We start from the raw sequence: 15,000 nt of genomic DNA on the forward strand, positions 1-15,000 counted from the left end.
GGCCGACGCCATTTTCTTTAGTTTTTCTTGCCACAGAAGTCAGGTGCCCCCTAAAAGGGTAGCCAAAATTTATATATATATATATATATATATATATATATATATGTAAATACATGCATCAGTATAAACTTCACCTTCATCTACAAGCAAATACACCACATAGGTTGTATAAATCAGAGAAGGAAAGATAGGTTCCATCAGAAGAAAGGGGGATGGCGAGTGGGTAACCTGGACTGCAACAATGAATACACTCGAACATCTACATTTATGGTAAGTGTACACAACTGTACTATGTTCTTCGTGTTTCACTGTTGAAGTCATTACATTTGGGTAGAGTCCCAAAGCTATGGATGGGAGGCTGGAGCTAAACAGCATTAGGGGCGGCTATGAGGCCCTGCAGAACTGCAGTGGCAAAGCCTGCCCTGGATTTAGAGTAGAGTGGCAGATGATAGTGCTTTGTAAAGGTCAGCAATGAACTCCAAGTAGCAGCCTCTAGAATGTCCTTGGTTGGTACTCCCCTGAGAAAGGCTGCTGAAGTGGCTGCAGCTATGGTTGAATGTGGCCTAATGCCCTTAGGCAATGGCTTGCCATGGTGTAAGTAGCAGAAACGAATGCAGTGGCCTATCCACTTTGAAATAGTCTGCTTTGAGATAGCCTTTCCTTGTGATCCTGCAGCATATGCCACTAGTAATTGCTCTTTCTGAAAACCTTGGTTCTGTCCAAGTAGAATCTAAGCTGTCTGTGTACGTCCAAAGAATACAGAATTCTCTCCCCCTTGTTCTGTGGATTTGGATAAAAGGTTGGCAGATGAATAGTTTGGTTAAGAGCCACACTGGAAACCACCTTAGTCATAAATGTTGGGTTTGTCCTCAGAGAGACCCTGTCTGGATAAAAAGTGATAAAAGGTTCCACAGCCATGAGAGCCTGTAGCTCTGAAACTCGTCTTGCAGAAGTTACTGCTAGGAGCAGAGCTGTTTTCCAAGATAAAAACTTTATATCAGCAGTAGCAGCTGGCTCAAAAGGAGGCAGGGTGAGTTTTTCCAAGACATAGTTGAGGTCCCATGCAGGCATTAGTGATCTCCTTGGAGGCCTTAAATTTTTGGCTCCTCTGAGGTACTGTTTTAATAAGGGATGAGAAAAGATTGGTGGCTCTGTATTGTAATGAGCCGAAATGCAGAGGCGTGAATTTTAATAGATGAAAAAGATAGGCCTTTGTCCAGCATCTCAGTTAAGTATTGCAAAACCTGAGGAACATTTGGCACAGCTGTATCAGTTCCTTGTGCCTTGTTCCAAGCACAGAATCTCTTCCATTTTCCAGCATAAGATTTTCTAGTACTAGGCCTTCTGGCCTTCAAAATGACATCCATCACAGCTTTACTGAGAGGTGTGTTTTGTATGACTACATTATCCACCATGCTGCCAGGTTTAAAGTCCTGAGTTGGCTGTGCAGGTTCTGTTCGTTTTGCTGGGATAATAGATGAGGTATTTGAGGTAAGGTCCAATACGGGCACTGAGACAAGTTACTCAGGATTGGAAACCAGTACTGGTGGGGCCAGTCTGAGGCAATCAGTATCATTTTTGGCTTTCCTGCCTGACCTTTAGGAGTACTCTGGGGTGGAGAGGCAGTGGTGGAAAGGCATATACTGATAGGTTTTTCCAGCTGAAAGATAGGGCGTCCACGTCTGTGATAAGTCCTTGTGCATAACCTTTTTAGTTGGTAGTTGTGAGGGGAGGCAAATAGATCTATATCCGGGCATCCCCATTTCCTTGTTATCATGCTGAAGACTTGTGGATCCAGCTGCCACTCGTGGGGATCCATGAGGTTTCTGCTTAGTTCGTCTGCCAGAGTATTTTTCCTTCCTGGCAGGAATTGTGCCTGCAAATGAACTTGGTAAGTCAATGCTGTGTTCCACAAAGTCATGGCTGGCCTGCAAAGGGTGTAAGAATGTGTGCCCCCCCCCCCACTTGTTTATATACCACATGACAGTGGTGTTGTCTGTCTGTATCAGTAGTTGTCCCGGATGAAGTAGGTCCTTGAAGGCTGTCAAGGCATTCTTAACAGCTAGCATCTCTTTTTGATCGATATGTAGATGCATTTGGGTTGAGGACCATGTACCCTGAATGCATTTTCCTGCCATGTGGGCCCCCCAGGCATAATCTGATGCATCCGTTGTTAGTGTCTGCCTGGCTGGGGGTAATGTGAATGGCTGTCCCTTGTTTTGGTGACAAGCCTTTGCCCACTATCAAAACTCCTGTTGTAGGTAGGGAATGAGAGTAATCATTGTTTCCAGGCTGTGCCAATGTTGAGTCCAAACACTTTTTAGGTACCATTGAAGTTTCCTCATATGCAGTCTTGCATATGGAATTAGTTGGATACAAAATGCCATGAAGCCCAAAGCCTGCAGAATTTTTCTTGCAAATAACTGGGCCTTTGTTGCCAACATTTTGAAACAGGTAGTCAATTGCCTTTGTTTTTCTGGCTTGAGATAAGCTATCTGGGCAGTTGTATTTAAGCTTGCACCCAGGAATATTATCTCTTGAGAAGGTACTAGTTTTGATTTCTTTTTGTTGACTGTGTACCCTAGGCATGTTAGAAGTCTTTTCACAAACGCCAGACACTGTAGAAGAATGTCCTTGTTCTCTGCTTGAATTAGACAGTCATCCAAGTAAGGATATAATTGTATTCCTCTTTGTCTGCAGAATGCCATTACTGGTGCCAGGCACTTTGTAAAGACCCTGGGCGCAGTAGAAAAGCCAAAGGGCAGTGCAGATAATTGGTAATGCATTGAGCCGGTCTTGAATCTGAGGTATCTTCTGCATAATTCTCTGATTGGGACATGCAGGTATGCCTCTTTTAGATTTACAGTCACCAACCAAGTATTCTTGCCCAGCATGGGCAGAAGCTGCTGCAAAGTCATCATCTTGAATTTTGGTATATCCAAGAATGTGTTCAGAATAGAAAGGTCCAGTATTCCTCTCCAGGTCTTGTCCTTTCTGGGTACCAGGAATAGTCTTGAGTAAAATCCTTGTCCCTGCTCTTGCTCTAGTACTTGTTGAATGGCCCCCATGCCCATGAGGGATGAGACTTGTTTTTGTGCCTCTGCCCATTGATTTTTTGGCAGATCTGGCCAGCCGTTTGCCTTTGGCAGGGTATGGAAATGGAACTTGTACCCTTGTGACATGATGTTTAGAACTCACTTGTCCTGGGTTATAATGTGCCAATTGTGAGAAAAAAGTGCTGATTTTCCCCCTAAGGGTGCTGCCAGGAGATAAATGCTTGGTGCAGGCAGGGGGAAGTTATTGGGACTGTTTCCTGTATGGTTGTGATTTGTCTTCTCCAACTTTGGAGGTAGAAGCACCCCACTGCTTTGACCTGTAGGAACCTTGCGCCTGGGATCTGCCTCTAGGGCGTCTGGATCTGCCCCTTTGAGGCCTGTCAGACACAGGAAAGGACCAATTCTTTGTAGGCCAGTGTCTACTAAACCTAGGTGGCTGCACTTGTAAAAAATCTTTGACAGTTTGCACAGATTTAGCTTTGTCCTCCATTTTCTTTAACACCTCCTCTGCCTTAACACCAAACAAAGTATCATGCTGTAAAGGTGCATCTAATAATTTAACTGACATGATCAGGCAGATTTTGTTAGTTTAACCAAACATGCCTCCTAATTACAGAACCCATAACTGCGGCCCTGCAGGAGGCCTCCAAAGAATCAAAACCACATTGCAAAGTATGCTTTTCAACTTGTTCAGCTGCATGCAACAAATCCTGCATTTCCTTGTTTTCTGCACATTCAGAGTTTAATAACATTTTCTGTTTAAGCAATGCCATGACATGTTGCTGATATCTGAGCATATGAAACTGACAGTTTAAGGCCCTTATAGCCAAGGTAGCAGATGTGTAAACCCTTTTTCCCCATCTATCCAGTGCCCTAGAATCTCTGTCAGAGGGGGTAGGGTTTTTTTGCAGCGGAAGCCTTAACTCCCTTTGGGACCCTGTGAAATAAGTTTCTGGGTCTGCAGCGAGTCAGGAACCCTGTAATATCAGTCAGACTTAACAGGAGCTGCAGGTAAAGAGTCAGGGGTAAGACTAGACTCCGAAAACACATCTACAATATCTAACACAGGTGGAATGGCTAGTGGCCTGTGTTGAGGTAGTAAAATGAAATCTTTGAGCCTCTTTTTAGATTCTGAAAAATCTTGGCTCTCCCAGTGGAAATGCTCCCTCATGGTATGCAAGGTTTCCCCAAAAGAATAGTCCTCTGGAGGAGAAGCTGAAGGTATAGATTCTTCAGCATCAGAATCCTCATAGGGGGGGGAAGAGAATATTTATGATCAGAAGAAATAGAGACCTGATCTGAAGATTCATGGTCAGTCTCTTGCCAAGGCCTCTTATCAGGAGGGGGATGGGAACCCCTGATCAAGGTAATTAAGTCTTCGGACATTTTGAGCATCTGTTTTTTTGGGCATAGAGGCCTGTCCACATGGCTCTTGAGTTTGCTTTTTTGCTTTAGAAGGTGCTTTAGTCTTTGCCTTTGAAGCTGAGGTTGGCTTAATGTAAAGATGTTTAGATCTGAATACACCCTCAGAAGCCGGTGCCTGCTCAGCGGCTCTGGACCCATCTGAAGGAATAGTATCAGAGGTTCCAATACCTTGAGTTTCCAGCGGCATGGCCGACTCCACGTGCGAGTCTGTAGCGGGCTGCGACTCTAAAGTAGCGGGCATCAGGGGTTGCGAAAGCGCCTTACTGAGAACCGGTGAACCGGTGACTGGCTTAGGAGAAGCTTTGTCGTCGGTTTTGGGCCTCGGTTGTCTATCTCTCTCCTTTTCTTTGCGTTTTTTGTGAACTCTGGTAGTCGGATGACTATCCGACGACATTTCTGGATAATTAAACCGGCGTCCAAAATAGTTTAAAGCAAAATCATACCGACGCTTAATAGTGCGTTGGTTAAATCTAGCACAAAACTGACAATCATTAACGTTGTGATCAGGGCCTAGGCAAGGAATACAGTAAGAATGAAAGCCCTTATGAGGTATTTGCTTTCCACAAGAAATACGATTATTAACTTTTTCTGACATTGGACTGGAGCAAGAAAAAAGTTTCCCGAACGGGGTACTTAGCTTTATTGAAGACTTCGGATCTGAAACTCTAACACGAAAATCTAAGGAGTCGGCCGACCGGCACTTGCAAACTGCTTCTGCTTCGGGCACCGCGCGGCAAGAAAGACTAAAGAAAATGGCGTTGGCTGCTTCTTTTATACCCCTCACAACCTGACGTCAGGGAAGGGGGCGACAGCAGCCGACGCAGGACCCCGGACTTTGGAATTCAGGCCGACTGAGGGCAACCTGCCAGCAAGATTACCCAAATGTAATGACTGCAACAGTGAAACATGAAGAACATCTGCAATCTATCTTCAACTTTTACAATGAACAGACATTTCTGCCTGATGTCATTCACTTCTTTTAGTGCATTCTTGGCAGTCATACATTTCCAAGAAAATGCAAAGGGGAGAAGGGAGAAGCTGCAATGTTGCCTAGTATCAGAACCCACCAATAAACAGGAGGACAGTATTCTTTGCTATCAAATCCTTGTGCGACTGTTGCTGGTTTATAAAAAGTGACTTCCCGCAGAACAAATTTCTTCAACATGGCAGAACGGCTTTTGCAGTGAAGATGGCAGGGCTGCAAAGAACACTACATAAACTCAAAGCAACCATAAGGGAAAAAGATAAGATCAACAAATAGAAGTTATGTTCTTACCATAACGTTCCATGTTAGTTGTCTTCTTCTCGCCTTCTTCTTGCTGGATGGGTTCGAACCGACCGCCACTCTAAAGCTCGAGAGTTGGTTCCACCGCTCGAGGCTCCCTTATATCCCACAATGCTAGGCGAGTTACCTCAGATCTCGTTTGTAAGCTAACCCCAGCTTATGATAGTAACAATATAAAACAGAATAGCTATAACAGAGTCCACCTCTAACAACAGGAAGAAGAAGGGTGACCTACATCCTGAAACAAGAAATATGCATAATAGCATATAGCTAAGAAAGAGGTGGTAGAAAGAGAGGTCACGATCACAACTCCTCTAGGTCTGTCCAGGCCAGGGGAAGGAGGATGGGCGCAAGAAGAAGACAACTAACATGGAACGTTATGGTAAGAACATAACTTCTATATGTTAAGTTGTCTATCTATTCTTGCTGGATGGGACCAGCACCTTGTCCCGGGTGGCCTAACGGAACAGACTCCTGAGAACAGTGGAACCAAAATTAGCTCTATGCCTAGAAGCTAAATCCAACTTATAATGGGAAATAAAAGTGTGAGGAGTAGCCCAAGTAGCCGCTGCACAAATGGTGTCAATAGGCAGTCTGTCTTGGAAGGCTAGAGAAGTAGCCAAAGCTCTGGTGGAATGGGCTTTAGGTTTATTAGGCAGTTTTTGGTGTCTAATCTCATAAACAAGGGTAATCAGAGATGTTAGCCATCTGGATAAGGATACCTTTGAAACTGGAAGTCCCTTTCTGCTTTCCATAGGAGACAAACAGCTGATCAGATTTTCTGAATAGTTTGTCCTGTCCAAGTAGTACCTTAATTGTGAACATCCAGGTAGTGTAATTTTTGTTCAGACCTATTTGAATACTCCGGAAAAAGACAGGAGGTCAATGCATTGGTTTAGATTTGATGTTGAAACCACCTTAGGCAAAAAGGACGGGTTAGTTAGTAAGGAAACTCTGTCCTTATGAAAAACAAGGTAAGGAGAACGACAACTGAGTGCTTGAAGTTCTGAAATTCTTCTAGCTGATGTGATAGCCACCAGAAAGAGAGTTTTCCATGACAATAACTTTAAGGAACATGAAGCTGCAGGTTGAAAGGGGAAAGAATCAAAGAAGCAAGAACTAAATTTAGGTCCCAAGGAGAAGGAGGATTTCTTACAGGAGGTCTGAGAAGAAAAACTCCTTTCAAAAAGGCTTTGCAGAGTTTGTGGGACATTAGGGCAGATTCAGAAATACCCACATGGAAATTAGAAATAGCTGCCAATTGAACCTTAAGAGTAGATGGAGATGAACCTGCATGGAAGAGTTCAGCTAGAAAATCAAGGACTAGTTGGATGGAAGCGGTGAAAGGATCTATGTCCTTTCCTTGTGCCCAATATGAAGCGTTTCCACTTACTCAAATAAATCTTCGAGTGGAAGATTTATGGGAAGCTATCAAAATATCTCTAACAGAGTGAGATAATTGAGGAAGCCTGGCTACGGTTGGAAGTGGAGGAACCAAGCAGTGAGGTTCAGAGAGGGAGGGAGCGATGAAACTGACCCGACTGATGGATCAAAGATCTGGAACTAGGTCCAGATTCCACGGTCGCCAAAGAAATCGATGTAGAAAGGGGAACCACACTTGTCGAGGCCAGTAAGGAGCAATGAGGATCAATGAGGCCTTCTGAGCGATAGCTTTCTGTATTACTTGAGAGATCAGTGGGAAGGAGGAAATGCATACAGAAGTCCCGGGGCCAAACTTGGACTAGCGCGTCCCTGCTGGGTTGGCCTGGTAAAGGGAATAGAGTGAAGTACTCTCTGCACTTGCTGTTTTGGGGAGTAGCAAAAAGATTGCAGCAAGGCTGACCCCACTTGAGAAATATCTCTCTCACTACAGAGTCTTTCAGAGACCACTCGTGAGGCATGAGAATAGCTCTGCTCAACTTGTCCGCAATGTGATTGGACTTCCGGGATGTGCGTTGCTATCGCTGAGAAGAAATCGCCCATTGCCACAGTCTGAGTGCTTCTCGACACAGGGGTATGATCTGGTTCCGCCTTGTTTGTTGATGTACCACACTACAGACATATTGTCTGTCTGGATTGCAATCGTTCCCAAGGGAAGAGAGTCTTGAAGGGCTTGCAACGCTAAAAGCACTGCTCTCATCTCCAGAACATTTATGTGCAAGTGGCATTCGTTTGGTTGCCATGTGCCCTGGACTGTCCTGCCCTGATAATGCCCCCACCCGATCAGGGAGGCATCCGTTGTCAGAGTAGCAACCGGAGGAGGTGGAACAAATGGTCTCCCAACAGGAGCTGGGGAAGACATCCACCACATGAGATGCTTTTGCACGCCGTGATCATAATGGTGTGAGACATTGGAAGTTCCTGGTATGACCATTGAAAAGAGCATCCACTGAAGGATCCGCATGTGGTATCTGGCCAATGGGGAGAGGTATGGCGCTGCCATAATTCCCAACACCTTTAGAACTAACCTGGCTTTGGCTCTGTTGCTGTTGAGAAGAAGTGACACCAATTTTTGAATGTCTGATATCCTTTGGTTCGTTAGTGTTGCAGACATGTTTACAGTATCTAAATTTGCCTATGTAGGTAATAGTACGACAAGGCGACAAAACAGACTTTCATTTATTGAGATACCCAGTTCTTGACAGCGAAAAGTGTAATCTCTGGCCATCAAAAGGAGATGCTTGGTGGGAGCTGTGAGGAGCCAGTCGTCCAAGTATGGAAACACCTGGAATCCTTGTCGTCTCAGGTGAGAAGCTACTACTGCCATGCATTTGGTAAACACCCGGGGGGCAGTGGTGAGACCAAAGGGCAGGGCCCTGAATTGAAAATGACTGGTTCCCAGCCTGAAGCGGAGGAATCTTCTGGGCCTGTTCATTTTATGTGATAGCCTGAAGGTCTATAGAGCACATCCAGTTTCCTTTTCCCAACAGGGGAAGAATGGATTGCAGCGTGACCATCAATCTTGTTTTCTTGACCGATCTGTTCAAGATGCTGAGATCCAAAATTGGTCTCCAGTCCCCTGTTTTCTTTGGAACTAAAAAGAACCTTGAGTAGATTCCAGATCCTAGTTGGTCTGCTGGCACTGGCTGAATAGCTCTTTTGCAAGCAGTTTTGAAATTTCCAAAGCTGCTATATCCCTTTGGGTGGAACATCTGGAAGGGATTTTTGACTGACTTGGAAAGCGAAGAAAGGGAATAGAATAACCTTGAAATGATGGACTGTACCCATTTGTCTTGTGTCAAGGATAGCCAGGCTTCTGGGTACAGTGACAATCTTCCCCGACTGCCTCGAAGAAGGGCAGTCGGGCAACACCTCAGGGATGCTGAAAGGGCTTATCGAAGACATTTCGATTGCCCTGGTTCTGGACCCCTCTGCCTCTAGGGCGACGTCTACCATTGTTGTTCCCCTCTGCCTCTGGCGGGAACCGACTTGAGATTGTTTTTCTGGCCTTTGGGGTAAGGCCTAGAAGGAGTGGAAAACGGACTCCGGCGGCAGAAAGGGTCTTGCCATCTGTCTCGCACCTAGTCAGGGTTTCTTTCACTTGTGGACCAAAAGGATGATCCATCAAAGGGGAGTTTGTGAAAGACGTCTTGAAAGGTTCCATAAAAGCGCATCCAGGCGTGCCTACGTAAGGCTACCCTGTTCCTCTGCTCGCTCCATCGGCCGCATAAGAGAGGAGGCATGGAGGAGTTGGAAATAGAATTAGGATAGCCAGCTGCGTGTTCATTTTTCTTGAAACCCGCGGTTGTAGGGTCCTTAAGCATTTCACTCGCTTCTTTGATCAAGTCCCTTTGAAGACGAGTGAAATGGCACAGGTAATTCAGCGACGCATAGTAAATGTCGCTGAGGAGAACATCCGCTATCCATGGACCTAGATTCCTTGTTAGGTGGATGGACAGGCACTGAAGGATCAGCCAGTTCCTTCTTTGTGGCGGCAGCTACCACCATAGCATCCACAGAGACTCCTTTGATAAAAATTCCTTGTCTGCTGGAGCTGTGATGAATTTGGAGGGTCTCCTGGGAGTGGGGTCCACTGAATCAGGAGCCGTCCATGCCTTTTAGCAACCACCTGCATGGGGACACCCAGGAGGTGGAAGGACGAGAGCCAAACGCCTCAAGATACACAGATTCGTCCTCCGAAGGGTTGAGGGCTGGCCAATTTCCCTCTGTTTAAGGATCTCCAGAATGTCTGCAAATGAGACATCTTCAGAAGGGGAACGGGGAACCCTCAGAATCATCCAGATCTGTGGATAGACTCAGGTGAGTCAATGTGCTTCCTCTTGCACTTCCTCTTCCGAGGGGCTCTTCTGCCAAATCAGGAGAGGCCTCGAAGAGGATGAAATCCCACAGGGGCTCCTGAGGAGTTGGCTCTCTGCGGTCCGGGATGAGGGAGTGAGTCCTGAGGCAGCATAGAAGGAGGGGCTGACGGAGCCGACTGTGGAGTAGAGCCAGGCTCTAACACATGACCTCGAAGCACCCCTGTCAGGCAGAGCCAGAGGTCCCCGCCCGAGCTAAAGACCCCTCGGCACCGACAGTGATGGCTGAGCCGAACCACCGAGGGAGAGGGTCGGACAAGGGTCCGATGCCACCCCTCGGAGCCGACGACGCCGAGATTCCTCCATGGAAGACAATTGTCTGGCTCGAGGTGACTCTCGTCAGGTTCCGGACACGACGACTCCGAGCTCAAGAGAGTCGAAGGAGGAAGGAGTTGATGGACGGGACAGGCACCGACTGATGAGTCGGGCTCTGAAGCATCTGGGCCAGTGCCTCAGACTTGAGTAGCCGACTCACCACCCTCTGAAGGTCATGATCAGACAACCTCGATGACCTAGAGGAATGAGACCTTTGGCTCGTTCAGACAGCAGGGGAGATCCTGGAGCCGAATGAACGGAGCCAAGAGAAGGTGACCTAGACCTCTTTCTGGTTGTCGGCTCCTCCCGGAGATAACCTCGGCTCCAGCCGAGCCGAGGGAGCCACAACTGTGGACTGAGTCTTACTCGGCTCCAGCGAGCCGATAAAGGCAAAGGTTGAACAACCTGAGGTCTCGGCTCAGAAGCCGGAGAGAAGACCTCGATGAGAGGAGGCTTCCCTGTTGAGACAGACAGGGAATCCTCAGGCTTCAACAAGCCTCTCAATATAAGCTTGTTTTCTTTCCTGCAGGACCCTGGGGCTGAAGCCATGGCAGACAGCACAGGAGTCCTGCAGGTCTAAAAACAGACACAAGACACAAAGTGTGGCGTCTGTCAGAGACATTTTCTGACAGCACGCATCACACTTCTTGAATCGAGAGACCCTTCTTTAGACATAGCCTAACTGGTGAACACAAACACACACTCAAATACACCAGTTATACCCTGTCAAAATAACAACTATATTAAAAATATACTAAAAATAAGTACAATAAACAGTAGTACACTACACAAACACTCCCTAGGAAGGGAAGGCCAAGGCCCCAAGGGAAGAACTAAAAGTTCTTTTGACAAGAAACGGGAGAAAAAAAAAGTTCGGGGATAGAGTTTAATAAACTACACTAATTTAGGAATAATTAAACTAAAAAAAGGAAACAAGAGTAACTTTTATAGAAAAAGCTAAAACTTACCAGGAACCGTAGAATAACCAACCTGATCTGAGGTAACTCTGCGCCTAGCATTGTGGGATATAAGGGGCCTCGAGCGGTGGAACCAACTCGAGCTTTAGAACCCATCCAGCAAGAATGAAGGCGAGATAGACAACTTAACATCTGCTGATTAAGTAAGGTTGCAGTAATGGTGGTATCACACACACTTGATAGGCCCTACAGCCAATGTAATTTTTGAAAGATCCCTTGCTCCACAAAAGCCATCTACTGGACCAGACCACATTGCAAACAAGGTATGAAGTACATAAATGACTGCTGATAAAACATGTAATCAGAGAGCAACAAAACGTCAAGCATCTGGCAGTCAAAGTTTATTTTGTGTTAACTGCAAAAATTCATAACTGCCTGCTAAGTACAAGGAGCATTAGCAACATTTCATCTTAAACATAGATGTCTTGAAAAATAAATGAATCCCAGTCAACACTGAAGAAACTCCAGCTGTACTTGGTTGCATACCGCCTACTCAGAGGTGATCTCAGCCTGACGTACAAGGTCATGTCCAACCCAGAATTGATGGACAAGCTCCATCTAAAGAAAACCATATCCTCTCGAGCCACACGCTCCAGGGATCTAAACCTCACCACAACAATAAATAGGATGGGCTGGAGGGATAGATTCCTGTCCCAGAGACTTTCCATGCTCTGGAACAAGATTCCAATCTACATAAGGCAGAGCTCCTCGCTAACCCTCTTCAAGAGGAACCTTGACGAGTGGATGAGAAACAGAAAGTTTACCCCAGGGATCACTTCAATGGCTCTGGACAGAGGCACAGGGAACTAATCTAAGGGGGCGGCGAAAGCCAACACATTCCGGCTAGGCTTATAAATGCTTTCAGGCAGATAGCCTAGTACCTACCTATGAACCTAACACACCAAAATTTGTCAAACTCATTTGGGCAAATTACTCTGAAATGTAGGAAGCACATCCACTTGAAAATCAAATAGTTTGTATTAGACTTGCAAAAGGAACAAAGGGGAGCTACTGAAAATAAACTCATGCAGTAAGAATGCCTTATCTACTAAGAGTCCCTGCTTGTTGGATTCTGACTAGTTCAATCTTCTCTTTCATGTACATTCAGACACCTTTAAGAAATTGCTTGACTCAAACCTAGAGGCCAGAGGTCGAGAGCAGCTAAAGACAGTCCAGCAGAAATTGTAGGCAGGTGAGCTTTCATTGAAGAATATGCTAATCCAGCATAGAACAGATCACACGAATGAGAGAACCAATGGAACCTCCACAGATAGGGGGATCATGATAACCGTGAGAGATGCACCAGACAGAAAACCGCTTCCATTTGGACATATATGATTTCCCAGAAGTGGGTTTCCTGGCCTCCTGCAGAACCTGGAGCATGTCCTCAGAAAAGAGGTGTCTAAGAGAGATCAAAACCATATCACCCACAGCGTCAGTTAAAGAGTGGCCAAGTGAGGATGGATAAGAAATCCCTTGGCCTGTGTGAGAAGACCTACCTGGTGAGGTAACTTGTGGTGATTACCCTTGGCCAAGTGAGAAAGAAATTGGAACCAATGCTGTCTGGGACAAAAGGGAGTCACTGGCAAAATTCTGGGACAGTCTTGCCTTATGCTGTGCAAGACTCTTGGTAAAAGATGAAGGGGAGGGAAGGCATACAGAAACATCCAATTCCAAGGAAAAGACAGGGCCATCCACTTTCCAAACCAGAGGACTTGGGACTTTAACAGAAAAGAGAAAGTTGTCTGTCTGGAGGGGAGGCAAAAAGAGCTACCTGAGGAATGTCCCATTGATTGACATCATCCAGAAACTCGCCTCTGTGATACACCTATTAGTGAACTTGTGTGCATCTGCTCAAACAGTCTGCTACTAGACTGCGCTCTGAGGGAATGTAAACAGTATGAAGAGTCACGTGATACTAGACAGCTAGATCACAGACCTGAACAGCTAGTCTGCAAAAAAGATAGGACCTTGTACTCCCTTGCTTGTTGACATACCACATTACTGTGGTGCTGTCTGTGAAAACTTTGAGAGGCCTGCTATGAAAGGGAATGAAAAGCCTGAAGAGCTGGAATGAGAGTCCTCATCTCTTTTATAGTAATGTGGTTCGACTTCTGATGAAGAGATTGGAAACCCTGAACCTTGACAGTCGAAGGAGGCTCCCCCATTCCCTGTCTGAGGCATCTGTAAAGAGCTAATGTGTTGGGACTGGAGCCTGGAAAAGAAGCCCTGGGTTGAAACAAAGTTGATGAATCCACCAAAAAGGTTGAGCTTGAGCTTGAGACAAGAAAGGAACTGGACTGAGAAGTCCATTAGGTGACGGTGTCAGAGGTACCACTGGAACTTTCTCATGTGAAGCCTGGCCAGAGGGAGCATGGCAATGGTGGAAGCCATGAACCCGAGGACCTTGAAAAAATCCCCGGCTATGACTGAAGCAAGGGGAAGAAGAGACTGGAAAAAGGCAGTAAAGAGTCAGGACCTTGGGGACAGGCAGATATACCAGCATGGGGATTGTCTGAAGCCTGCAACCAAGGAAAATATGATCCTGAGACGAGGTCAGAGCTGGTTTCTGGAAGTTTATGGTGAACCCCGGACTCTGCAACAGGGAAATAGTAAACTGGAGATCCTGAAGCAAAGCATCAGGAAGTGAAGCCTGAATGAGCAAATCGTCCAGACAGGAAAAGATCTGAACTTCTCTCATCTTGCAAAAGGCAACGACAGGAGCGAGGCATTTGGTAAATACCAGTGGAGCAGTAGAGAGGCTAAACAGCAAAGCAGAGAACTGAAAATGCAAGAAGAAACAAGAGAAATGCAAAGATTTACAGAAAAGGAGATGGATGTTGATATGACGGTAGGCATTCTCAAGAACGAAAGAGACCAGAAAGGCCTAGGCCTAGAAGAAAGGGAGAGAGAGTCTGTAGAGACAGCATTCAAAAGGAAGGAACACTGAGAAAGGTGTTGAGCTGGAAAAGGTCCAGAATTTATCTCCAAGTACACTCCTTTCTGGGAACAAAAAACATTCTGGAATAAAAACCCCTCCTACCTGGGCAGGAGGCAAAGCTTGAAATAGTGCCCTGGACGCAGAGAGAAAGAAGCACCTTTGGGAAAAGAGGAAGTTGTTCCCCAGGAGGTTAACGGATGCCAAAAAAGGGAGGAAGGGATTTCTAAACCATGAATTATACCTGGCGAATAATGAACGGAATCCAAGAGTCTGTTGTGATTTTTAATCAGTTTGGAAGAGACTGGAAAAGATGGAGGAACAAGGGAACCTGATAGAGGAAACGGGGAAGCAAACTGTGAAATGGAACTCTGTTTATCCTGAAAAGCAGGTTTCTGGGAAGTAGGGGTTTGAGCAGATTTAGCAAGTGGCACACATCTAAAACCCTTTTTTCCTTTGAGTGGAGGACAAGACTGATTGTGAACAAAAGCTGATTTGGAGGGGTAATTCCTCTGAAACTTCAGCATAAGAGAAACAAAACATTTTTCAACTCTTGTAATGCTTTACCATTATCCTGGAGTGATTAGAAAAATTCATAAGCAGCACCAAAATGACTTTTATTATCCAAGAGTGCATCCAGCGGTTTTGCCTCGTCATTAGGCAAAGCCTGAAGATGAAGTTAAAAGTA

The 15,000-nt window shown here is 45.7% G+C and overlaps 1 protein-coding gene across 4 annotated transcripts in view; it reads right to left on the reverse strand.

The window, feature by feature from the left end:
* UBN2 (ubinuclein 2) overlaps positions 1-15,000 on the reverse strand; it is a 2,968,476-nt gene that overhangs the window by 2,268,795 nt on the left and 684,681 nt on the right. The window lies entirely within an intron of this gene.

This window comes from Protopterus annectens, chromosome 1.part1, assembly GCF_019279795.1.
Source record: "Protopterus annectens isolate FY-2018-M chromosome 1.part1, PAN1.0, whole genome shotgun sequence".
NCBI lineage: Eukaryota > Metazoa > Chordata > Ceratodontiformes > Protopteridae > Protopterus > Protopterus annectens.